Genomic DNA, 25,774 nt, shown 5'->3' on the forward strand with positions numbered 1-25,774 from the left:
ATCCCATAATATAATCCAGAAGAACTTAATCATATCGATGTATGTTGCTGATGGTTATTTATTTATTTTAACTTTGCCTTGAGAACAAACTATTGCTGGATTAAAAATGTTACTCTATCACCAAGTCAACTATTCTGGAAACACGTGCATAGAGAAAGTTGCATCTGTAGCTTGTAATCGACTGCGAATCAACTTTCAGTAAATAAGTGAGAGAACAGTTTTCACTACGCTGACTGGAGTTCAAAGTCGTGAAAACAGTTGTCTGTCCTATCTGCTGCCCATTATAATGGATTAATCTTGGATTAATCTAGCACTGTTGTCGCACAGCAAAAAGGTCCTGAGTTCAATTCCACCATCAGGCCGGGGTCTTTCTGTGTGGAGTTTGCATGTTCTCCCCGTGTTTGCGTGGGTTCTCCCCCAGTACTCCAGCTTCCTCCCACCATCCAAAGACATGCAGTTAGTGGGGATAGGTTAATTGATTAATCCAAATTGCCCATAGGTGTGAATGCGGGAGTGAATGTGAGCGCGAATGGTTGTCTGTCTCTGTGTGTTGGCCCTGCGACAGACTGGCGACCTGTCCAGGGTGTACCCCGCCTCTCACCCTATGACAGCTGGGATAGGCTCGAGAGCCCCCCGCGACCCTGAAAAGGATAAGCGGAAGCGGATGGATGGCCTTATTTTTGCAGTTTTACCACTAAATTGTTAAAATCTGAATAAAAATGATTTCTTAAACATTGCACCTCCCTACAGACAGCTTGCTGACGTCGTGGTTTTATTGAGCACTTTCATGGTGAGAGTGAAGGCCAAGGAAAGGGTAATCTCTCCCTCCCTCTAGTCCTGCTTCAGCATTGACACAGCAGCCTTGAATTGAGCAGAGTAGGTGAAGAGACAGTGAACAGTGTTCATCCTCTCATGTACACTTTCACTGTCTGCCGACTCTCATACAAGCTCACTGTGTGTCAGGATCAGGTGTCTCTCCTCCTCGGACAAAACCTGCGCGCACTCATGTTACTGTATGGCTTCTTGGACACAATGCACAGCAGAGGCTGTTACCCACAATCCTTTGTCTGCAGAGATCAGCAAAGCCAGCCTGAATTTAGAGTTGCACAATTAGCTGCCCCAAGAGTCAGCACTAAGTAGGCCACAGCATGTCTGCTTATTGTGAGCGTCCAGTCTTTGTCATTACCAGACACACTGAGCAGTGGCGCCTTCTAGTGTCACTATTTAGAAATGCATTTTATTTTTATTTCTCCAGGTTTCTGTTTAGCAGGGCTGCTTCTTTACTGCATGATTATTTTGGTTATTTAACAGCATTGCTCACTGACTGTAGATAATAAATGCCTTTACTGAACTTTTTACAGTCTTAAACTGTGGATTTCATTTCATTTTTATCATAATATAAATAAATTAATGCAAAAGAAAAAAAGAGAAAAGAAACAGAACCATATTGGGGATATCATCTCTCTTTGACATCCTGAAGATTTAAGAATAGAAAAGACTTCTATGAGTTCAGAACAGTTTTTGGCTTACAGAGATTGCTTACACTTTCATGGGCCTCATTATTTTTCCTTGGTTAGTGTTAAAATCTTGACCAAAAGTACACCTTCACGGTTTTTCTTTACCCAAAAATGATCAGCACTCGCCTGCACACGCTCAAATCAAATTGGTTGAAGATTAATATTTCTGCAGTGGATCTAAAATTTTCTAGGAGACAATTAACCACATCATTTAGAGATGTGATTAATCGTCCTTGTGCATACGCTGACCTCACCACACTAAAACACACCACTGCTCATTAAAATGAGGTCTAACTGTGTCGGTATCGCTTTGATTTATTTCCTCTTGCTGTTTTTAATATTATTGTCTATTTTAAACTCTTTTTATTGGCCTTGCAATTTTCTTTTTTAATTTAATGTCTAAGAAATCAGTTTTTAATTGCTTGCAGTGCAGCACTCTTGCTAATGTCTATTGTGATTTAGGTCAAGACGACCTGCTGAAGTTCAAACTGAGCATCAGAAACTGACAGAAAGTAGTTTGAAGTGACCTTGAACATGGTACCGTTGTTGGGATCTGCTGGGATTTTCTCACATAATCATCTGTCTACGCACGGTGCGTAAAAGTCACCAACATAACCAAAGCTTTGCTGACTTGGTAACAAAGGCACCAGCACAGAAAGTGAGAACCAGGAGCTTCATGGGATAGGTTTCCATAGCCAACCAGCTCCTGTAGGTGTAATGTATAGTTGGCCCGGTAAACATGAAGGGGTGTATAATGTTTAATTTGTGGAAGATGGAGACAATAGTCAACATTATCTGCTAATTCATTGGTTTGAACAGTAGATGGCGGTGCTGCATAAAACAACAACCTGAGATTCACCCTGGCAGCTCATGTGCTCAGTAGCTTCTAAATCCTTTATAACACTTGAATAAGCTGAAGAGCAAGAGGGCCAGTACAGACCAGTGGGTTTAGCTGGTATATGATAAGCACCAGTTACCTTAAAAGCTGTAGCCCATCAGATTTTATGACTGCTACATCAAAGCAAATGTGACTGAAACTATTTACAGTACATGCTGGTGCTGGTGGTGGCCAACACACTGTGTTGCTGCTGCTGTGGGATAAACTGAACCAGTGGTTCAACTCACCGTACTACAAGGCACTGAAGTGAAATTAAATCTCTGAAGTATAAACTGGTATTTCAAGGTATTAGTGCATCATTCATTTGGTTTACTGTGAGTTTATTTTATTGGGACAGTGTACAAGTACACCAAATCCTTCTGTGATGAAAACCAGATGTTGCTTTGCACCCGATTATAATCATACATATGTTTCCACCTGGAGTCCCTAAGTGGCCTAACATGTTAGATAATGCAGAAAAGCAGTCATGCCAGGAAACTACAAAAGGAAAGCAGAGTGAGACACAACATCCCTTGAAGTGACGAAGAGAGCAGCCATCGATGTCATCGGTGGAAAACCCATATTAGGTTTGACAGGTCAATCATTCAGATGTATATTAAAAGGAGGCAGGTAAAGGAAGGAAAAGCAGTCATTTATAGACAAGGGGAAGCGGAGAAGACTTTCACAGAGAGCATAAAGAGGGAACATGCAGAAAATGGCTTTTTTTTAGCAGGTGTTTACTTTGTGTGAAAGTAAACACAGCAGTGTGTTAGAAAAAATGATGTCCTATTAGGTAAGATTAGCTCAGGAATCTTGTGACACCATCATCTTTCCTCCTATGTGCTTGAAGCAACTTCAAGAAGCTGTGGCTCTTGAGAAGAGCTATAATGTTGGGGAGTGACAAACTAAAGTAATAGACCAGTAACAGAATTGCAGAATCCCCCCCCCCCCCCCCCCCCCCCAAAAAAAAAAAAAAACAAGAAACAAAACAGGACGTTGTGTAAAATGTAAATAAAAATAGAAATCATTGATTTGCAAATCTCGTGAACCGGGTTTATTCACAGTATACACATCAAATGCTGTTTAAACTGACATTAATAAGAAATATAAGCTCATTTTAAACAACACATCTCAAAAACTCTGAGACAAAGGGGGGGAAAGCTAGAAAAGTAAGTGGTATTTAAAAGAAACAGCTGAAGGAACATTTTGAAACCAGTTAGGTTAACTGACAACAGGTCAGGTCAGGTTTTCAGAAGAGGTTCCTCAGTCTTCAAAAAAATGTATCTACGAATTGTGCAACAGTTTCAGAAAAGTGCACCTCAGCATAAAAATGTCTAGACTTTGAATATCTCATCATCTACAGTAGATAATATCACAGTATTCTGAGATTCTGGAGCAATTTCTGTACACAAGGGACAAGAGTGAAAATCAGTGATGGATATCCCTGCATGCCATCCTTGAAAACAGGCAGGATCCTGTCGTGGAAATCACTGCATGGCTTCAGGAACACGTCCAGAAATCCTTGTCTTTGAACACAGTTCACTGTGCCATCCACAATCCAGGTTAAAGGTCTGTGACGCCTTAAGTGAATGTGCATGTACTGCAGGAACAAGTGCAATCTATTCAAAAACTATTTTTGGGATTTTTCACTCAACTGGACAGATAAAAATCAGCTTTAGTCACGAAAAATCCCCCCAAGCCTGCTACGTTTATTGTCAGTGCGATGAGTCAGCTCACTGTATGTTATCAGTCAAGTTTCCATTTTTAGAAAGTCCATGAAAGCTTGAAAGCCCTAAACAAATACTAAACACACCTAAAGTTTTGTTTTTCCAGGGGGGGAATTCATTTACTTCTACAGATCTGATCAGTAAAAGCAGAGATTGTAGCTGATCGTGTACACAGCACCGTAGCGTGTTAGGAGAAACCTTTTTTCCTGTTTGAGGTTTTTCTCTCTATTGCACAGCCCAGCTTTGTGAACGTCTGCCAGGTTATCAGATATAATCACATCATCACATTGCACTCAGGGGATTGCCACAGGAAAGTAGAAAGTTACAACCACTCACAACATCTCAATAAACAAACAAATGATGGCACCCTGTTCATTCATCTGAAAAGACCTTATTGCAATTGCTCTGTTTTTCAAATTTCTGACATCTGAGCTGAATCCAAAGCAACCACGCTGTGACTTTTTGGGAGGAGTCTCTCCTGACAATCTGTTTTGACATTGTTTTGACAAACCAGCTCTTGGCTGAGTGGCAGCTCTGAGCTATCAAGTTCCCTCTTTTTGCCTTTAATTGTACGGTATCACTAAAGGAGTCTGCTCCAAAGGGATTTTTATTGTCTCTTATAAAAATTGGTGTAGTGGCATTTTAGTGTCAGCACTCAGGTGAAATAGGAGACTGTGAAGCAGAGGCGGAGGCAGACATTTGATACACCCGGGGCTTAGCCCTAAAGGGTAGTATGCATGTGGGATTGGGGGGGGGTTAGAAATGACTGAAAGATTAATAGGCTCTGTTTTGAGTTTTGTTCAAAAAAGAATGACTTCATATAGGGAAAAAATATATCACATGTGAAGGACACCTTAAACTAGGTTTTTAATTAAGTAGCAAGGCAGAACAAAGTCGGGGCTGTATCAAGACACGAGGACTAAACCACAATTCAGCCAGACCCAGAACTGATCTGGAATTAAAACAGGACTACAACAGTTCAAAATCAGGACTACTGAGGACTTAAGACAGAACAAGAATCAGAACTAGATGATAGTAGCACTAAAAATCATCATAGACCTGCACTACACTTATTTTTTAATTCTACCAAAGTACACTATTTAGATTGAGAAAAGTTTATATAAGAAACACTAGGTACGAGATACATGAGGACCTATGATACGGTGATACTTTTGGTAAACAACCATTTGACTAACATGTGTGTCTCACCTGCTCTTGTTCCCTCTCTGTTCTGTCCTCATTCTCCATCTCCCTCTCTGCTCCTCTCTCCCTCTTTGTGCTGACAATCAAGCCAAACACCAACATCATCAAATCTACAGTTGAAACCAGATATTTATGTACTCTTCAGATCAAAACACAAACACTTTTTTAATTGTAACATCAAATCAGACTAAATGTTTATTTTTTTAGATTGATAAATATAAAAACATATTTGTTAACTTTAAGAGTAAAGAGAGAAACTGTCTGTGTTTCTTAATTGCAAATGGCACCAAATTGTATTCAAACTTGAGCCACACTTATGGAGCTCCACAGTTCTGTTCCTGGTGTTTTGGTTGACATCTCTTGATGTTCCCATGTCACAGAAACAGGCTCTGTGTTTTGCCTTATATGCATCCACAGCTGTGCCACCAATTTACTCACATGGACTCTACTAACCTATCAGAAGCTTCTTCAGCTCAGAATAGAATCGTCTGGAGTTTTCTTATTAATTAACAATAAACTTAGTGTATATGTGCTCCTAAATTTGATGAAAGTGATAAAAAATAGACAGCTCTGTCTCTCTTTATTCTGACATTTGACTAATTCAAAAGATATTTCAATATTTACTTATCCAAAACAAAACAAGTTTACTCTAAATTGATGTTGTACAGTAAAAAAATGTTCTTGTGTTTTCCATAAAGTGTGTGTAAATATCTGGTTTAAACTGTGAATATACTGCTGTGTATTGAAATTCCTCTTGTTTTGCATAGAAATATATTGAACAACATACAAAGCATAATATATAAAATAACACCTACCATCTAACATCTTCTTTGAAAGAAGCCCCTTATGTCCATTCTTGTATATTGTAACACACTCAATTATTCTTTTACTGTTATCCTGTTTTGTGGATCACAAGGTTTAAAACTACTTATAAACACACACACACACACACAGTAACTCCACCAGAGTGCCAATTTCAGGTCCCTTCTGCCGGTCCAGGCCCGGGTAGAGGAGCAGGGTTGGAATTGTGACATTAAAAAACAATAATTGGTAAAATAAATTTAATTTGTAGTTCTAAATCAATTCTAACTGCATTTAGAACGTTTTTTACTCACTCTGTGTCTCTTCCATGATGTTATTTCTCTCTCCAGCAATGTAGGTTACAATTACATTAGCATGACCAATTATTGCAATTAGGCGATGACGTCATTTGGCGACTTCTACCGACTTTTAGGACAGCCAATAGCGATTTGCCTTACTGAGGAGTTGGCAACACGGATTCAGCTAGCAAACGTATAGAACTGCAGCCAATTCCAGGTCATCATCTTTTAAAGCATCAACACCTGCTGTGCTGTGATATACACTACAATGTTGCTCAGATACACACTTTTAAAATTTGCTGTCCTTGTGAAACTACTACAAAATGTAGACAAAAACATAATAAACAGTATTAGTTAAAGGACTGAAAGAAATACGATATAACTGAAGTCTACAGTGTATCTGTGTTAGTTTCCTCAGTTTAAAAGTCTGTTTAAATGAGCCTTTACCAGTCGGAGGGTTGGTGGTTCGGTTCCAGCCTGTGTGTATCCTTGGGTAAGATACTGAACCCCAAGTTGCTCTCCAATTCATCTATCAGAGTGTTAATATTAGATACAAAGCGCTTAGGTAGAAAAAACATAGAAAATAGCTTGTATGAATGGGCAAATGAGGCATGTTATATAAAGTGCTTTGAGTGCTCGACTAGAAAAGTACCATATAAGAACCAGTCCATTTACAGCTCTGCATCTATCCTTAACTCATGCCAAGAGAAAAAACCCAAACCATATGAACAGATTTTTATGTTCCCATTCTTTGACTTTGATGACATTTCTTCTCATTATTATGGCCTACAAAGTCACCTTAAAAAGCTAATAAATACACTGTGGGTTAATTTCATGGCCTAAAAGAATATCATTGTTCACAATTCAGCTCAGCAGTCCTGTGGTCAATAAACATTGATCAGGTATACTTATACTTTTTCTATAGCTTTTTTATGTGTGACACATTGTCAGTGAGTTTGGACATCCAAATAAAATACTTTATCCTGAACCGTGGCAATTAATCTTTTTAGTCTTTGTTGTATATTTAATTTTATGTATTATTTAGTTTATCCAGTAAAATTAAAATCATGTTGTCACAAACAGACAAACAAGGAAAAACATAATTTGTGTAAATAATTTTTTTCCTTTGGTCTTTTGTTATGCTTGATCTCTTTTTGTTTTCAGCTCCCATGTTCTGTTTTGATCTATATCTTTAATTTTAGCTCTTTTTGCCAACAAAGACTTGTTTTTGTCTCGACTGTCTCTGCATTTTGCAATTAGGTCCACTCCACTACTATCACATCACATCTCTTAGTGTATTTGGTGACAGATTTTCTAGATCTTCCAAAATATCTGCATGTGGTTTATTCCCCACATTTCCCAGACATCAGGAAACATGGTGGCCCTCTGAATCTACCTTTCAGCTCTGTTCTATTTTTGTTCTTAATCTCATGAGTCATGAAGCACTGATCATCAGACATAATCCGGAAACAGTCACACGGTGCAAAATTCGTAAGGGATTTTGAAATGGTGGGATGCCCAAGGAGTCAGGACTGAAGCAGGTGTGAGACAGGTGTATTTAAGATTGTGGGAATTTTTCATTCATTCCAGAAAAAGATTCGCCATTAGTAAAATAAGTTACAATGTAAGTGTAAAGAACTGGTAACAAAGATTTAAACTTTGTGTAAGTCATTTGGCACAAAGCAATACAGAGAACAGTGCAGCTAGCTTAAATAAAAACACAGGTAGCTAAAAGCTAGCCAAACATTTGTCATAAAACTCCATCAGTCAGTACTTCTGAAGATCTTAACATAAGCTTAAAGCGCGTGCACTACAGCAGTAGAAAACAACATCAAGTACCACTCCTGTCAGGAAACAAGAAGAAACTGAGGCTACAATTCACACAGGCTCATAAAATTGAACAACAGAAGACCATAAAAACCTTTTCTGATCTGACAAGTCTCGATTTTGATTTCTGCTGCGACATTTAGATGGTAGGGCCAGAATTTGGATATTTGGATAAGATATGTGCATTACGGCGGTGCAGAGAGCAAACCTTCAGCATTTTTATGCTATTGTGTGAACATGAACTCAAATCTCAGAGGAATGCTTTCCTACTGAATCTGTGCCAAAAAGAGTTATGTCTCTCCTGAAGGTAAAATGTGTCCAACCTGGTACTAGTACAAGGTTTAACTAACAAAGTGGCTGGTGTATATGGTCTGTTGCAACTTAAATGTATTGTATCGCTGTATTAAATCTTAGCTAAAACATTTTAGTGAGCAGGCTAATATTAGCAAAGGTAGCTAGCAAACATTTTCTATATTCACCACCCTAGTTATTAGAGAAGTCGTGTACAGGTATATAAAATAAAATGTTTAAGTATGAATAAATAATATTATTAGTTTAATAAGTTAAAGATTGAAAAAAAAAAACCTGAAAACAGAAGTTAAAATTGTTTATTTTTATTTTAATAACCCATTTTCTGTTGTCAAACTTTTATCTTCATTTCAAAGATGCAAGAATTACTTTGAGAAGATTTCTGTGGAAACTTAACAGGCTAATGCTATTGATTATTTTTATGATTGTTTTCGATGTAGAAAAGTAAAAGTGGATCATCTGGGTAAAGCATGGTGAACCATGTTGTTAAAGAAAGCTTGTAGTTTCTTTCCTTCTCTCTCCGTTGTGCTTCAGTACAACCAGGGATTATTTTGTGATTAACTTGATTCATCTCGTGTTTTTCATCCAGTTATGCTTCCATCCACGAATTTCCCAGAAAAAGTATGAGGTAAAGACCGGCAGTGTTTTTTTTTAGTTTCATGAGTCATAAAAGTCACATCATGAGATATTATTAACTGTGACACAAAGAAAAAATTAAAAGGAGATTATGCAAAGACGGGATGCCCGACTTATTTGCACGGCTGGGAAATGAGACAGGTATTAGACAGTGTGTCATATCAGGTGGGTGTGAGACTGGAAGATTTCCCCAGAACACATTTGAGATATACTGTATGGGAAATAATTGTTCACCAGACAGAATATTTAACAACATTTACGTCATTCTTTGTGGCCACCACAACTCAGCACTTTCAGTCTTATTTCAGTCAGATGTAAAAGTGCAAAAGAAATAAAAAAAAATCATCAGGTTGGCTGTAAAAATAGGACTTTAATGGAAACCCAAACAGAGTGGATTCCCGTCTTTTATAAATTTTATATAAAAAACATTAGTTTGAACTAAAATATATATGTTATTTGCTTTGTGTGTGTTCATGCTGGTATACAGATGTTGCCACTGTGAGACGGGGCCAATTTTCACCCTGTTTTAAATAGAAAAATTTCCAAGTGTCAAATAGCAAGAGGTGTCTTTGTTACTGTCTCCTCTGTTCCCGAGGATACTGATTTTTTTCTTCATCCTATCTCAGGTTTCTCATGTCAGTAGAGCCCTGTCGGCCTCCTGGCTAAACTCCCCTCCATTTAAACGTTTCTAGTCGACTGTCTCCATCACCCCGGCCTCTTCGCTCAGCTCCTGATCCTCTAATTTAATGACGCTAGCCTGAATGCGTGAGCAGAGGGCCCCACGACACGGAGTAGGATTCCAGCTTTCAGGGCCGAGGGGAGGATTTCCTTTTCAACATGTCTGGCTGGTAAATATGTCACCGGGCTGGAAACCGATCCTGTGAAAAACAGGTGGGATGTTTTCAAACCCGCTACAGAAGTGCATGTGATCTGTCTTTCTTCCCTCACACACACACACACACACACACACACACACACACACACACACATATTGAATGTAAAGAGAGTTAGTTCCCTGCCAGCAAAGGTATTATCTGTCAAGAGTAAGCAGCGCTGGAGCAGTTTATCTGAGATCGGCTGCTAAATCTTCTCTCATAAGATTTCTCAAAGATTTACTGTGTGTGGTGTGTCCGTACCTCAAAAGGAGTTACATTTCACTGAACACCCCTGCGGTGGAAACGAAAATGAAACGACAGTGACCTTTCCAATGACAAATCCATCATGACACAAAGGTGTGTTGTGTGAAGCCAGTATTGACTTACAGCCAGCCCGCTGTCATCACACGCCTCAAAGAAGAAAAAAACCTGTGATTAATTCTTATAATGACGTAGCAGAAATGCTCCGGTATACTCCGAGTTTTTTATAACTCTGACAATAATTTATTGTTTGATTCCAACGGCTGCGACCAGGGACCAATACTTGATCAGTTTGTTGTTATTAAAAGCTTCAACAAATTACAAATCCTCCAAATTCACTGCAACTTTGGATCCATGTACTGAGGTTACCAGATACAGTTTAGCTTTTCAGCGTGCATTACAGAGGTTTAGGTAATATAAGAGAGGTAATATAAACAGAAACATATGTAACTGATAACAGACACATGCATTTCCTTAATCTGATGCCACTATGTTGAGAGTTTTAGGTGTTTTTTGAGGTATGGCTCTGTCCACATGTGCACAGGTGTTTTGGAAAGCACAGGTTTTTCTGTGTTCTGTGCTGTGAGGATTAGTTTGAAAAGATTTACAAAGGCTTAGAAAATCAAAATGTTTATCAGGGAAGGAAAAGGAGATCAGATGATTATGATAAAGCATGGTGATCTGTGACTTTGATAAAAACCTGTAGTTTCTTTCTCTGTCTTTGCTTAATTATTGTGACATTTTTCACACATTAAGTTTAAAAAAAAGGAAATGAAAAAATGCCGCTGTTACCAGTGTCACAGTTGCATCGCTTCTTTGCCCTTTCATCTATTCCAACCACTAACTTAATTATTTTCTTTATCATTTAGCAGTAAACACATTTTGTTTGTTTTTACATTTAAAAGAAAAGTATTATACGAAATAATGTAGGTACAACCAAGTAACAGCCTAAAAACACAACAACAAAAACGAAGTCCCAAAAACTGCAGTTCCTCTAGTGGCCACTTGAGGTCAAGACTGCTATGTTGAAATTTCCAGCTTTAGAGCATTCAAAAGCATGAGCACAACCTGCTACAAAAACAGTCCTCACCCCCCATTAGATAACTTTCCCCTCTATACTAACTCAACGGAAGTTTGAGGTGAGTGAAATCCTAGTATTTAATCAGTGTGCTCCTTGGTATTGTGTCTGTGCAGTTTATGGCTGTATCTTGCTAACTAAACTTGCCAGTGAAGACTAGGGACGTCAAACTGATTCTACACTGTAGGCCACATACAGCCCACTTTGATCTTAAGCAGTGAAAATCTGTTTTCTGTCAGTGTAAAGAAATCGAATTACACTTTTACTCCCTGTTACATCTTAATATTTTATTCACTTCAGTTTTATTTATATAGCATCAACTCACAACAAGTCACCTCAAGGAGCTTTATATTAAAATATATAATATAGCATAATATAAGAAAGATGTTCAATTTTAATAAGTGTTGCTGTAGTAAATGAAAGAAGCCGCTCATTGGGCTTAAGGAAATAAATGTGTTAAATTACAGCGAAACTTTCTGGTAGCTCATCGCCCAGACTGTCCTATTATAAAGCAAAGTTTTTATTAATTCACAGACAATATTCTCTTTTTGACCCACTGTAAAAAAAACACACAAATAAAACAGCGGGGGGAAAAGCAACTTTTCTATCAGTTCATTGTTTATCTATTACTTTACCAGTAGGAAAAGTTGTAAAACTTTTACAGTTAAAACTCCAAAATGTATTGGATTCACTGCTGTGCTGATTCTGGCCCCAGGCCTTATGCTCGACTCCTATGACTGATAACATCACATCACACTATTTTATGATCAGTTTTGCCCCCCCCCCCCCCCAAAAAAAAAACAGCTTCCAGCCAGGGGTGCCTCTGGAAATTTTTTCATAGTGGAAGTAGCTTAAGATTCACTTTCCCAGAATGGAGTAACTTACCGGTAATGTCAGCAAATTTGGAGGGCAGTGCCCCCTTGCCCCCCCCCCTTGGTGGCGCCCCTGCCTTCAGCTTTCATTGTGAGTTGTAGTTCAAAATCAGTGTTTGATGCCTTGGTGTCCACACCCATATTTTAAACTGTCCCTGAGTACAACATATGTGCAGCCAATAAATATCATCATCAAGGAAATCATTTACTAGTTAAGACACTTAACTTTTAACCAAAAAGAAAAGCACACAGGGGTTTCTGCTCAAAAAAGTATTAGGGATCAACAAAGTCATTAGGCTTCATCCTCTGGGGATCATTAATGCTTGCGGCCAGCCATCAAACTGATGCCGAGATGTTTTGTCTTGGCCCAAAGTGGTAGACTGACAGACATCGGAGACGTCGCTGAGGCTCTCTAAACAGCCCAAAGACAACACTGGAAGTGCCTGAGATGTCACAGAACAGGTCGTGAGAGATGTGAATCCATCCTGGCATCACACAAGAATGTCTGCACATAATTAGGTCTCTTGGTAACATGTCTCTGACAGCAAGTGGTAATTAAATCAATGATACACTCATGCTACACTATAAAAAGTCCCTGACAGCCCTTGGGTTTGTTTGTTTTTTTCCACACTCAACATTTGGTTTATCCCACATAGAAGGATGTAAGATATCCACAACACATTCAGCCTCGTTGTCTAATAGATCTTTGGTGGCATATTTTAATCATGCACAAAATAATAGAAACATGTCAGTAAAGTCAGTTCTACTAAGGACACACTGGGAAGCTGGAAGCACATCAAGGCCCAGACATAGACCTGCGTTCACTTGCTTGTATTGTGAGTCAGTTGTGTTTGTTTCTTTCTTCATTTTTAATGGTTATTTCTCTGCTGCCCTTTTGGCCCAGTCAGTCTTGGAAAAACAAAAGATTTTTAATCTGACGCGTCGATAAGAATTACATGATTGCATCTATAAAACAATAATAGAAAACAGACAGTAAAGTTAAGCTTTCTGTGTCATTTCAGTGATCTGTATTAAATAAATAAGGTAAGCCTTGGCTTGGATTTCATCTTCAAAATAAGTACTTGATTCTGCAGGTAGTACTGATTTGTATATTGGTCATTTTATAACTGGCTTAATGCAAAACACCATACTGTAAAAACCTCCACTAAATTCAGTCGTAAATCTTCCAGAAGTACAAAGATATTTTACTCCAATTTATGCATCTTCCTGTGTGTGTATATTGGGTGTGTCAGTATTGGCCACACCCCTCAGCACGTCATGATCTGAGTGACACTCTCAGAGCCAACACGTTAATTCCTCTCAGAAAAAAACTAACTAACAAAAACTACTTTTATTGCTCAGGTCTTGACGTGAAAACAATCGCTGTTGGTTCACAGCAGTCTCCCACCTCCACCCACCAGCATCACTGCTATAAAGCGCCCATCCTACGGTGTACGTGAACGCGCAAGCGCGAGTCCACGCGCGGTAACAGCACCGCGGCTCGTAGAGGAAAAAAAGGGAGAGAGAGCGAGAAGAGAGCACAGAGGAGCTGGAGGAGCTGCTGTGGGAGGAGGGCAGACGTGACGGGAGCACCCAAAACAGAAGCTGCCGGGAGTACGACACGGACAGAGGGACCGGATCTTATCTGCGGCACATTTTGGAGATTTGAGCAGCCGGATACGCGCTCTGTTAACGACGGCGGCTTTTTCCCTGCGGTAAAAAAAAAAAAAATCAGCACGGGTGTTTTTGGTGAGGAGGTCTGCTCTTCCTCTTCAAAAAGGACAGTCTGTGGCGGAGGGCTGTGCTCAGACTGAAGGCACGGTGGAGGAGGTAAGCCTTCCTTTTCTCCTTTCTTTCAGCTCTGTGTTGTTCAGCTCCCGCTGTCAGTAAGAGCAGACACCGGGGTGAGGAATGCCAAACCTCCGTCTGCGGAGCTGCTGTTTGCCCCGATCAGTCAGCTCATCGGCTGCAGCCTCCTGTCCACCCCCCACCCCGCCACCCCAGTTCAGATGTTTCACCAGGACACCTTAACCCACACCGTCATTCAAAAATACCCTCCACCTTATGATGCCTACACACACCCTACACCTTTCTCACGTCACTCTCTTCCACCGTTGCCACCGCCTCGGATGAATGTCACCCTGTTTTCTTACATAATGCAGTAAATGTGCGGGTACGGTTACAGATGTTGGCTGGTGGATGCGAGACTCCACATCTGGCGGGGTGCAGCAGATAAACGTGACGCACTGGTGTAAACGGACAAGGCGCTGACCCGGGCGGGCTCTGTGTCGCAGAGGACGGGCTGCTGGAGCTGCAGCTGCGGGGCTTTGTTTTTGTGTCATCTACCTCCCTGCTAACGCGCTCTGTGAGCTCCATGACGCTCGGTGGTGAAATTTTTTTTCGTCAAGCGCGAGCCTCTCAGCTTGCTGACATCACGCTGCTGCTGCTGATGGGGCATGGCTGCTTTTTTTTTTCTTTTACAGCAGGGCAGGATGATGTTCAGCTGCTGTGGACGAGGCTCAGTATAGATCCTGTATTATGTCCTGTTGATCAGCGTGCACTTAGAGCAGTGTTCTGCTTTACCTTCAGTCTAAACATACTTTGATTCCGGCCTGATCGTAGATTCCGAATGGTTTGATTTCGAAACGTAGGTAATTCAACTTTTTAATGCAATTTAGTGACTAAAGAATGCACTAATTTGACACACATCCATCAGATCAACAAGTCTGACACAACTCTTGTCGACAAAAGTAGAGCTGTCAACACCAAAGAGGGATTTTAAGCTGTAAGCCTGTTACAGATTGGAATGAGAGAGCAGGTAGAGGAAATATTGGTGTGATGTAATACCAAAAAGTACAAGCCATTTTGTGATGTTAAGTCGGGCTGAGGATGAAAATAAAATAATGCTTGAGTGAGAGTCTGAGTCAAAATGAGGTGATTTCAAACCAGCTGACAGGTTAAAACATGCCTGCTTGGCCTCAGTCAGACCACCGGTGCCATCAAGGTCTCCATCCACTAGCTCCAAAAGCCCCAGTACTACTTCTACCCTCCTCCTCCGCTCCCCGTGGCAATCTGCATGAAATGCCACAGTGATGGCACTTTCACGAAAACAGATAACAGCACTTTTGGGTGGACGTCTTTGACAGGCAAGGAGAGACAAACACTTCTCACCACCTCCGGGTGCTCTTGAGCTCAACTGTCTGGTTTCACTCTCCCCGTTGCCGGTTCGGGATAAGGAACATGCTGCTTTTTTGCAGTGTCAACTTTGCTGACGTTAACATTTCATGCAAGTCATTATGTAAGTGGCGAGGCCCTTGAGAGCAGAACTGAAAACATTGCTTTGACAGCTGGCTGGCGAATGGGCTCGTGAGTGCGCCGAAGGAGCTCCAAAGCGGCCCAGAGATGTTTCGTTTTTAAATCTGTCGCAGATGAAGACATTTGTGAAAGCGGAAGAGCAGCCATTGAGGCTATTTTTCCTCACAAGTTAATATAAACACTACAACACATTCAGAGCACTCAAGGCACTAAAAGAGCAATACCAGTCATTTCAATAATTCATAAACAGTGGAAGTCTTTAATCTATTTTCTACAGCTGTTTTGAGGCTCTGGACCAATGTGTCTAGATTTGGGTTTTTCTTGACTTTTTAATGCAAAATGGATAAATCATAGTCTTGTGGTTCATTGCTCTCACATCTGCAGTTTGTTTGGTTGATGTGAAACAGGAAAGCAAATGGAAAGGTGTGAAGGAAGGGTTAGAAAAGAGAGGCTTATACGGTAGTATGAATAGGGAATATTTACCAAGCCAAGTGTCTGAATTTTTAAAGAAGAAACGGGTCAAATCTGTGCAGCTGCAGCGTAAAATTGGTTATTGTTATTGTCATAAATAAGCACGTTAAAAGACTGTTGATCAGACAGTTTGACTGATAGCTTAAGCACAACGAGTTAATTCAGTTCAAATGGATTTAAGTCCGTGAACAACTACATTTATGAAGAGAAATAGCTTCTGTGTGAACAATCTGGACCCTCTTTGTCCTTGCATGAGGTGCTGACTCATTCTTGAACCTGCTGCAGCAATACTCAAGGCTTCATGTAAAACAATATCAGGATGAGGTTAAGGCCACATATAGCATGTCAGCAGCTATGTGCATCTCTAAGCAGGTGTATTTATAGAGCCATTCACAATGGTGTGAATGGTGTGTGTGCATGCGTGTGTGTGAGGCATCTATCTTTGGATTCACGCTGACAAAAAGATTTTGAAAAGATACTGCAGTTAACTAGTCAGATTTCAGTTGTCACTAGTTTTATTTTATTTACCATGGCCATGGCTCGTTTATGCACCTTTTTTTTTTTTTTGTTATGTTTTGCCCTCACATTTTCTAACCCTGATCAGACAAATGTAAATGAAAATATGAAGGCCTTAAATTGATAACTATTCCATATTTATTTATGTGTTCGTTGTATTTAGACCCCTCTATTGTCTGCTTCAACTATAGTATGAGATTTCTCACAGTTTTATTTTAGGTGTCACCCACATGGACTGTGGTGGTTGTGGTGTGAGAGGAAACAAACCTTCACAGACATTGTTCAAAAAACAGTCACTGCGATGCATTGTGGAGCACCGAGGCATGTCTGTGCACAGTTTGACGTTTTGCATTTACTATTAGATTCTGATGAACATAAAAAGTAATGTGTCTTTTTTCATCTGTTAGATATAAATTCATAATATAAAAGATATAGCGCTATCCCAGAAAGAACCAAAGCTGTCTGTTCAAAGCAAGAAATACATGTTGTGGTTTTGTCCGAGGCCTCAACTGTTGTCCAGAAAATGTTAAAAAAGTTAGCCTGATTAGATCGAAAGTGTGTCAGTCTTCATAGACTCCCATGTTGAACTCTGAGGCATTTGCGTGCACCTGTAAACTCAAGTTATGAAAAATCATATCTATATTTTATCATCGGAGAACAAAAAAATTAAAACACATAGAGAAAATAGACAACTTGACCACCAACTGAATAAAATCTTATCCTCTTCCTCCTCACCTCAAGCCTCATCTCCTGACCTGAAGTCGGGACTCCAACACATGCAAACATGCAGAAACATGCTTGTTTATTCCCCATCATTTTTGCAGTTGCGTATTGTCAGCAGATTGCACATCTGTATCTGAACCTGAAGCATTATCTCATTTGGGGTTCTCCAGTTATGCGCAGCCATCTACAACAAACCTAAGGCAGCAAGGGAAATCCTTGCCAACACTGCACAAATGTAGTAGAGACCAACATATTTGTTGGTCTTCTTAAAAGGAGTTTATAAAGCTTCATTTCTTATCTATTTTCTAGAATAAAAGCTTTAGTTGTTGTGTTAACCCCCTCTTAAACTCCTACACTCGATCCATGTTTAGAAGAGACCTCCTCTTGGTGGTGCATCCACTGTTGCCACAATGTGTTGGTGGAACACCACTAGAATAGACCCGGTGCTTTTACGAAATCTGTTTCACTGCCTGATGAAGGAGTGTATGCTGGAAGACGCTGACGTTTTCATTTTAGATTCGACATACTCATGCCACGAGATTAAAGACATTTTAAAATGTTATATAAAGAAGACTGTCTTGGCTTTCTTTAATGCCTTCGCTAATCTGTCTTATTCCCAAAATGATTTGAAGGAAGATACAATGTAGCACTGGCAGAGTATTGATTGTGTAAATCCTGTTATCAGTGGTGGTTTAGCTTGTAGTCTCGTGCATCTGATGTTGCTGTGTCCTTCAATTTGCTCCTAACAAACTCATTTTTACATACACCAGCACACGGGTGCATTAAAATAAACAGTCGCACATTTTCTCCAGCCGGCTGGATCACTCAGTCAAACACGATTGCTGTCACACTTCTGCTGTTAGTTGAGGCCGCCTTGTGACCTGCTGACCTCTGTCACACATGTGCACCGTGAAGACAGAAGCTGGCTTGTTAAGAGCGTGGATGCTGTCAGATACAGAGTCTTTAAGTGCTTCATTTCATTGATTGAAGTCCTTCTCACAAACTCCTGAATCCAACAAATAATCCCCACACAGACACGTTTATCCCTTTATTACGTCCGTCATCTGCAGGTGGGGTTAATTCACGAGCGCATTTTACTTGTTAGGTGTTATTTAGAGAAAAACATTCAAAGGAGCTGCGTCCAAACCAAAGAGACAGCCGGTGAGAATTCCTACCTCTCTTTTGTGCAGCTGTCTGATGAGATTAAAATACCTTTCACTTTTGTTTTCTCCAGAAGCTTCTTGAAAGGATTTACTGCAGTATAAAAAGTGTCAGTGGTGCAGATTGTTAGCATGATAGCAGAAGTCCTTTTGATTCCAACATGGCTTGTTTCTTGGTGGGGGCTCCGCTGTTTGTTATTCCTACAGCTGCTCAAAGCCCGGCTCTCCGTGGATTTCTGCATCCATTATCGCTTCTCACATCTCCTTTGTATTATTCATTAACCTCATGCTATGGCTGTCACTGCTTTAGGCACCATTTAACGAGTATTCGCCTTGTGGAAATAAACACGTCTTGGTTTTATTGGTGGGCTTATTTTGACATAGAGAATAGGCACACTTGATTGTGGTTCTTACAGTAGGTAGCAGCCGGTGAGGGCATGGATCAGTCCCCTGGCACTGCCCGGGGGCAAAGAGCAGCCAGCGGCACCTCTCCCCTCCATCCTGCCTAGCTGGTTACAGATGGAGAGGCAGCAAGAGAGACTTTGACAGGGAACGAGGATCATTAAGCGAGCGAGTTTAGGCGTTGATACATGTTGAAGGATTCCTTTTAAATCAGCCAGCAGTGAGACTCCCTCTGCAGATTAAGACCCTGTCTCTTACCCTTATATGTCTCTACTAGTTTCTGAAGGCAGTATATTTATGGTATATAACGAGGAATTTTCGGTGGAACTCTGACTTTAAAAGCTGTGTGTGGTCAGCGTGTTGTCAACTACTGCATGAGAGGGTAGACCTGGGGACAGCTAAGGCTGATTAATAGGATGCTAAATAAGGCTTGTGTAGAAACAGGTTTAAAACAAAACCTGCGTATCAGAGAAACCAAGCAGCTCAGTGTTTTTATCTACTGTCACCCAACGATCACCAACAGTGGACTGCCCATAATAATTTACAATTTTAAGCTTTACCCAACAGTCACAGTGAGTGAAATTGGCTAAACAGACCAAAACCATTTTTATACCAGGCTGTAAAAGTGTTTATTTCACCTCTAAAGTTTGGCATTTTAGCCTGGGAGTCAATGGGATTTATTCAGTTTTGGAAACAGCTTCAAGTAGCCATTGGAGGAACTTCAGGTTTTTGGCAGTTCTGCAAAAACTAACCACAGAGAATGTGACTTGGCCCAAGAACCTGGAAACAGTGTCACTTACCACAAGAACTCAAGTTGATCCTCGCCAGCTACACGTTACGTTTAGCTAAACTGCTTTGTCCCTGGCTCCAGTAAAGACCTGTCCTAATAATGCAGCTGGCAGCCTCCAATGAATTATATCATGAGTTTTAGTTTACTCCCTGTGGACTGAACCACTACAAAGAACAATTTGGGACAGGAGATAAGATACTGCTGTCTGAGTTTGTGCTAAAGTCCTATATTAAAGACTGCTGCATATTCAAGTATATATGCATACATGTATCATTTTCTCTCTCTTAATTCTCCTAAAATCATTTACCAAGTGCAACAGTTTCAGCTGGCTGTTATTTCTGTGAATAGAACGATCAAAACACTGAATTTGTATGCCAGAAAACCAAAACGCTAACGAGCATTAAAATGTAAAAGTAAAGGACGTCTTTTACGTCACATACAGTTAAGAAAATAATTGTGGTATCTTTTAAAGTAGCATTTTCTACTGTACTTTATGGCTTTTGCTTAGCAGGGCGAAATACGCAAGTAGTCAAATGAGTCTGGTTCACAGATTATCTTAACCACTTTATTTGGAAATTATGCCTGTAGTGAGTACACTCAAATGCTGTAATTATCTCTAAAACTGTTTGCATACTTTGTAAAGGCGCGTTGAGCCATTTAAAGATGAAATGGAAACATGTTCTCTGAAAAGATCCATCACAATTGACAGTTTGGGTACATAAAACCTATAAACAAATCCTATAGGACTGTGTTAATATTGGTGCCATTTACCCTCTTTCATGATTATCAACTGGGAGCGAGCAGAGTTATCACAACTGATATAAAACCCAAATTGTATGAAAGTGGAATTTCCCTGTGAACATTTCCAGTTTGTCTCCCTTTCCTTGTCCACTTCTGTGTGGCTTAGTGCTCACATGATCCACATGACCCCAGACCATACATTTAAGTGAACAGTGGTCTGTCAGTCATTAGTTCCATTCATTTCTTAAGATTGCAAGTTCACTGTGTTAGAGCTCAAATGGCTTTTGAGTAGATTAGTAGGGCGACTAAAGGCCATTTCCTTGGAGTCATCCATAAAATATCACATTGATCTTTTTTTGTTTGTTTGTTTTATTGAGTTTATGTGTTAAGCAGCTGAGGGGAGCCAGAATCCAAACCTCAGCTCTTGGAAACAATGGACGCACCTCAGAGGAAGTTATCCAGAAATGCTGAAAAATCTCAAATTCCTTCAGTTATTATTATTATTATTATTATTATGCTCATATGAAGTTATAAGCAGCAACTGAAAATGGTTGAACATGCACTTAAAGCCCTCGAGTGAGTTCAGGTGGCCAGTATTAGGCCCTGCCGTGTGTTTTAGCTCTGCTCATGATGCTGATGCTTGCACTGTTTGTCTCACTGTGTTAACACCAGATTGATGGAGTCGCTGCCCAGATTGACAGATCTAGCTCAGCCAGCCACTCTCCCCTAAAGTCTGCCAGACTCTGCCTGTGAAAATGCCTGTGAGGTTAAATCAGTAGTAAGAAAAACTCTTGCCCCCCTCTGCAATTAGCACCGTGTCATTTTGGGGTTCCGAGGCAGTCGATAATGTCACATCTCACTTGTGTGTCAGTGGTTCGCTTTTTAAATGTTTTTGACATGGTGCCTACAGACTGAAGGGGGGCTGCGTTATTCCACGCTTGTGTCACTTCCCTAAATGCTGAACTACCATCTATAATAAGTGCTTGTTTCATATTCGTTCTGTCAGTTAGTTTGCAGGCTGCAGAGTCTGGCTTCAGTCACTGCGGCCTCGGCTGCGGGTCGGGAGTCGTAGCCAAATGACGCCCTGCTGAAGGGAGCTGGCAGCCGATATACATGCGAGAGGAATTTGAATACATGCACAGTACGACAAGCAGGCAGGACAACCATGTGACCTGCTGTCTGCCACTGCTTTGTTGCAGTATGCTGTTGGCAGTGTGTGAGAGAGAGAAAGAGACAGTAGTGGCCAGAGCCAGAACAAAGCAGTCTGTGACCAGAGTTGGGTGTGGCGCTTTCAGTTTGATGAAGTCGGGATCCTTGCTGCTGGATTGCCGCTCTCTCAACACTCAACGCTTCTTCTGGTCACCAAACATTGCATAAATTTCCTACCGATTCCAAAAAACTGCAGCTACATGTAGACTGAATGACTGTGAAAAAACTAAGATAAGAAATCACACTTATTTATCTCAAGACATCTCAGGCTGTCCCTCATCTGTTTTATACATGAGCTATTCATTAAATGAGGAAAAAATAAAGAACGCTTAATGCTGTCATATTTTTCAGGGAGTGGAGCAACGGGTGTATTTCTCTTGGAATTATGGTTTTTGCTTCTTAAAATCTTGATTATGCCCCAGGTAAACATTTTAAGAAGATGGTTTACAGAGCATGCTTGTCACAGCACTATAATGTCAAAATCAAAACCTGCACCCAGGGAAATACTCAGTACTCAATGCTATTTTCAATACCACAGAGTTAAAAAAGCCAAAATTAAGAGAAATCATTTTTAAAAAAGAAAATTACAGCAGTACTGGTTTATGTAAATTTAGCCACAGCCTTGTGACTAGGGCAGCACGATTTTGCATAAAATGAGAATCGCGATTTTTTGGCTTAGAATTGAGATCACGATTCTCTCATGATTTTCTTTTCCAGTATAAATATTTATTGCACTTATTAACTGCACATCAACTTCGTAACAGTTTAGACTGAACATAAAAACAATAAATAAACATAAAAACAACAAATGTCTCACGTTTTGTCGTTGCCGCAAAATGTTGTACTGCTTGAAATTCCGTCTCCACCGTTGCTCGACGCTGCGTGTATAGAGCAGGTAGTGCAACAATAGAAAAATAGTTGCGGGACGGCACTGTGTAGCGTTTGTCTAGGGTGTTGATCATTTTCCTAAATCCCTCGTTTTGCACAGTGTTGATGGGAGCCATATCTTTGGTCAGGTGATAAGTGATAGCCTCCGTAATTTCTTTGTGCCTGCGGGAGTTCGACGCGTATAGGGAAGCGCTGTATAAGGTTCCCGTTATTGATGTTTGGGTGGTTGACCGGGACGGATTTTCTTCCTCCTGTCACTTTCTCGTCATCCCTGACGTGCTCTCCGTTGTTTTTTTCCCTGCTAATTTTAGCATCACACGGCACAGCTTCTGTATCACGTGGTATAAGGCTCCGCCCTTGTCATTTGTTGAGCAGGAAGAGTGAGCGCTTGTTTTCATGCAGATTACGTCCCGGATCAAAATGCGGTACAATCGTCATCGTCTTTTTTTTTTTTTTTTTTTTTTTTTTTTAAATCGTTGTCATTTGGAAATGAGATCGCACATAAGTATGAATCGAGATCGCGATTTTCTAACGATTAATCGTGCAGCCCTACTTGTGACTGTATTTTTGTTGCTGATCAAATACCTGTTAAGGCAGGCTGGCACTGTGTCTGTGTAGTTGTTGGTAGACCTTCCTTAGTTTCAGTCTGGGAGATTTAGAGAAACATAGTACTCTTTAGACACAAATAATTGTGTTATTGTTTTAATTAATATTTTCTATTAACATAACAATTGTTGTCTAAACCCACAAATAATGTTATTATTCTATAATTAGCCATAGCTGCTGGCTGCTACCTTAATGACAAGTTAACATTAATATATTAATATACATACACATAATATATATTCATATTTATGATGCCTGCTTAATACTTCTATGTTGTTAAAACAATGGAAAGATTTAGTGACATCTTGAAATTCTTCATAAAGACCAGGGTATCAGTGTCAAGTTAACTGTTGACTACTGTTGATGTGTTCAGCTGCTAGTGAAGGGAGGGGCCATGTGACTTTCAGATGACTGCTCAGATGGAGGCGGTTATCACAGAGTTGTTTGTATCGATACCTGCAAATTAGTATCTAATCTGATAGTAAATTTCAAGATCAGTTAGTATCTGAGTGTCATTTTTTCTGAGAACACTAAGAAAAACCCCTACAATAAAAACAAGTAGATTTGTGTTTTGAGCAGTTCAAAAGGTACTGTAAGTACTGGTCCTGATCACATTCCTACTAGAGAAAAATGTTCTTTTAAAAATGCAAGTTATTGTGCAATGCTTTCACAGAATTGGCCCATTTAAAATTAAATCAGGCTCTGTGAGGCCCATGAACTGAAATGAGTTTAACACCCCTGACATGATTTTTAGTCTTAGTCAGAAATTCAGGTTTTCTGTGTTTCTGAAAGGAAAAACAGTCAAAGGTGTCTTGCTGAGATCAGTGTAAAAAAATGTAAACTATTCCTGTCCTAACAGTCTTTCTTTTTGCCCTCATTTTCTTCTTGGTCACATTTTCTTCCATGCCTCTTTTCTTGCGTCTCACTTTCCTTTGTGTGGCTATAAAAGCGTAGTCATTCTGCCAAGGTTGTCTGAAAGTTGCTCTGTCCTGCAGCCTGTCCTACTTTGGTGCACGACTCTAAACTGGGACGGCACAATACGAATATAGCAGGTAGGATCCGGTGGTTCGGTGGCCTTAGTCACGAGATCTATAGATGCAGTTTGTACGGCGTCTCTGTCTCAGTGTTCAGTCATCGTCCTGTACTGGAGTTTGCTGTAAATAGCCCAAAGTTACCAAATCATGTGTTGCATGTGCAGGAAGTGACATTGTCTCACAGGTCCCATGTACATGTGATTTAGCTTTTTTATTTTATACACAAACGGCATTAGAAGAATTTGGTCAAAGCTTTCCTAGAAATGTACCCACCATGTCTGCGGAGGTGCATGTCCGGTCATGGTGTAAAGTTTTAAAAGTGTTGGTGGTTATGACGCACCTGCGGTGGAGATTTACCACAGAAGCATAAATCCTACTTGATGTCCAAAAACTAGTCAGTGCATCTTCTTCTGCTACATAATCTACCACAACAACACCTATTCTGTTAGTCCTCTCTCAGGTTTACAGTTATGATAACTATTTAGTACTTCAATGTTGTTGAAACTAGAGCTTTACTGACCTCTGGAAATCCTTTGTAAAAGGACTTTGGGAGAATTTGGGGGCTTTGGTCAAACAGAATGGGTTATTTTGAAGACTTTGAACAATTTTGAAGAGAATGTTGTCCATTTTTGTGACATTTACGAGACTAAAATGATCATCTTAATGGTAACTGAACAGATAATTGTTAACACTTAAAAGGTTAACGGTTAAATGTGTATGCTGAGCAGGTAATATTTATGATAGAGATTTAATACTTCAATGTTGCTGACATGAGAGCTTTACTGACCTCTTGAAATTCTTAAAGATGTAAAAATCAGTGTCATGTTAGTTGCGCTACTATTGATGTGTGTTCAGCTGCTATTGAGGGGAGGGGCTATCTGAAGTTCCGTTTAAGCTGGAGGAGGTGAACACAGAAGTGTTGGTATCAATACTGTTGCAAAAAAGTATCTAATTTGATAGTAATTTGTACTAACAGTATCCAAGTATCATTTTTTCTGATAGATGTACTTGTCAATGTTGTTGAAACTAGAGCTGAACGGTTATTTTGAAGACTTTGATGAAGATTTTGATGAGAATTTTGTACCTTTTTGTAACATTTGGAAAAAATCAACTGATTCTTTGATGACCACCTATAACTGATAAAGGCATACCAATGAAGCAGCTTAGTCCTCTCTATTAGGCTCTTCATTAGCTCGTGTCTGTCTTGTTTGGGCTTCTAAACACTGGCCGCAACAACAAAAGCCTGCAGCCGCTGTGTTTTCATGGCCACCCGTGTTTCCCCTTTCCTTTGTCTTATTTTCATCTTTTTTTATTTATATGTTAATAAAGCAATTAGTTAGTGTTTGGATGTGCAGGCGGTCAAAGCTCGGTCCTTCTTCTTCTTCTACTTTCTCCTCCTCCTCTCTCTGCTGCACGTTGTTCATTCATTCAGGCTTGTGGTCCTTGTGACAGCGTAACCTCTTCAACCTTCCCCGTCAGGCAGCAGTTGCTAGGAGCCAGACTCGCTCGCTCGTTTTCAAATAAGCAGCTAGTTGGTAACAATAACCCGACACTGCTGATGAGCTTCACAGAGGTGCATCAGGTAAGATGGATTTTCACCTAAATGTCTGTTATTGTGATGAAAAATGTTTTCACTG

At 40.1% G+C, this 25,774-nt stretch overlaps 1 protein-coding gene across 8 annotated transcripts in view; it reads left to right on the plus strand.

Annotated features, from left to right (window-relative positions):
- Window positions 1–13,797: 13,797 nt before the first annotated feature.
- LOC147325092 (unconventional myosin-IXAb-like) overlaps window positions 13,798–25,774 on the plus strand; it is a 158,568-nt gene continuing 146,591 nt past the window's right edge. For all 8 annotated transcript variants that reach the window (XM_086299383.1, XM_086299384.1, XM_086299386.1 and 5 more), the window contains exon 1: window positions 13,798–14,112. The gene's annotated coding sequence lies outside the window, so the exon portion shown is untranslated. The remainder of the gene's footprint in view (window positions 14,113–25,774) is intronic.

The sequence above is a fragment of the Aulonocara sp. 'chitande type north' Nkhata Bay genome, linkage group LG7 (assembly GCF_057382095.1).
Source record: "Aulonocara sp. 'chitande type north' Nkhata Bay isolate Kocher_YH1m ecotype deep benthic linkage group LG7, A_spYH_male_GT1.1, whole genome shotgun sequence".
In the NCBI taxonomy this organism is placed as follows: Eukaryota; Metazoa; Chordata; class Actinopteri; order Cichliformes; family Cichlidae; genus Aulonocara; species Aulonocara sp. 'chitande type north' Nkhata Bay.